The sequence below is a fragment of the Elephantulus edwardii genome, unplaced genomic scaffold (assembly GCF_000299155.1).
Source record: "Elephantulus edwardii isolate Elephantulus edwardi_28Jun2011 unplaced genomic scaffold, EleEdw1.0 scaffold00276, whole genome shotgun sequence".
Classification (NCBI taxonomy): domain Eukaryota; kingdom Metazoa; phylum Chordata; class Mammalia; order Macroscelidea; family Macroscelididae; genus Elephantulus; species Elephantulus edwardii.
Genome location: NW_006400026.1, coordinates 939,242 through 941,254, shown reverse-complemented (window position 1 = coordinate 941,254; position 2,013 = coordinate 939,242).

Sequence of the window (2,013 nt, the reverse complement as noted above, 5' to 3'; positions counted from 1 at the left end):
TGAATCGGGACACCCCCCTGCATCTCTGATCCGCGAACCCCATCGTCAGGTATCGCATTGCTTCCCCACGACCCGGCTTGCGACCCACCGCCAGCTCTGACTCGACCCAGCAGGCGACCCACCCCCCAGCTCTGAACTTTGGGACTGGCCAAGGTGTCGTGCGCAGACGCAGTGGACGGTGGGAGTGGACTTGAAGTGGGACACACCCCTGTAGGTTGACCCACGACCTGCATCTTCAGGTATCGCATTGCTCCACCCCGCCTCTGCTCATGAACCCCCGCCAGCTCTGACCGGACCCAGCAGTCACCCCCCCCCACCAGCTCTGAACTTTGGGACCAGCCAAAGTGCTGTGCGGCGACGCAGTGGACGGCTGGAGTGGACTTGAAGTGGGACACACCCCGGGAGCTCTAACCCATGACCCCCATCTTCAGGTATCGCATTGCTCCCTCCCAACCCAGCTCAGGACCCCCCTGCCACCTCTGACCGGACCCAGCAGGTGACCCCCACGCCAGCTCTGACCTTTGGGACTGGCCAAGGTGCTGTGCACAGACGGAGTAGACAGTGGGAGTGGACTTGAAGTGGGACACACCCCTGCAGCTCTGACCCACGACCCCCATCTTCAGGCACCGCATTGCTCCCCTCCAAGCCTGCTCGCGAACCCCTGCCAGATCTGACCCGACCCAGCAGGCGACGCCCCCGCCAGCTCTGAACTTTGGGACCGGCCAAGGTGCCGTGTGCAGATACAGTGGACAGAGGGAGTGGACTTGAAGTGGCACACATCCCTGCAGCTCTGACCCACGACCCCATTCTTCAGGTATCACATTGGTCCCCCCCGAACCGGCTCGCGAACCCCCGCCAGCTCTGACGTGACCCAGCAGGCGACCCCCTCCACCAGCTCTGAACTTTGGGACTGGCCAAGGTGCCATACACAGATGCAGTGGAAGGTGGGAGTTGACTTGAAGTGGCACACTCCCCTGCAGCTCTGACCCAAGACCCCCATCTTCAGGTATCGCATTGTTCCCCCCGACCCGGCTCGCGACCCACTGCCATCACTGACCTGACCCAGCAGGTAACCCCCCACCCCCCGAGCTCTGAACTTTGGGACTGGCCAAGGTGCCGTGCGCAGACGCAGTGGATGGTGGGAGTGGACTTGAATAGGGACACACCCCGGAAGCTCTGACCCACGACCCCCATCTTCATGTATTGCATTGCACCCCTCCGACCCAGCTCGCGACCCGCCCGCCAGCTCTGACCCGACCCAGCAGGCTACACCCCCCCCCCAGCTCTGATCCTACCCATCAGGCGACCGCCCCGCCAGCTAAGAATTTTCAGACTGGCCAAGGAGCCATTCACAGACGCAGTGGATGGTTGGAGTGGACTTTAATTGGGACACACCCCTGCAGCTCTGACCCACGATCTGCATCTTCAGGTATTGCATTGCACCCCCCAGAACTGGCTTGTGACCCCCAGCGACAGCTCTGAACTTTGGGACTGTCCAAGGTGCCGTGTGCAGACGCAGTGGACCGTGGGAGTGAACTTGAAGTGGGACACACCCCTGCAGTTTGACCCACGACCTGCATCTTCAGGTATTGCATTGCACCCCTCCGACCCAGCTCGCGACCCGCCCGCCAGCTCTGACCCGACCCAGCAGGCACTCCCCCACCAGCTCTGAACTTTGGACTTGCCAAGGAGCCATGCGCAGACACAGTGGATGGTGGGAGTAGACTTGAATTGGGACACACCCCGGAAGCTCTGACCCACAACCCCCATCTTCAGGTATCGCACTGCTCCCCACAGACCCGGCTCGCGACCTCCCTGCCAGCTCTGACCCGACCCAGCAGGCGACCCCCCTGCTATCTCTGAGCTTTCGGACTGGCCAAGGTGCCCTGCACAGATGCAGTGGATGGTGGGAGTGGACTTGAAGTGGGACACACCTGTGCAGCTCTGACCCATGACCCCCATTTTCAGGTATCGCATTGCTACACCCCAACCCTGCTCATGAACCCCCGCCAG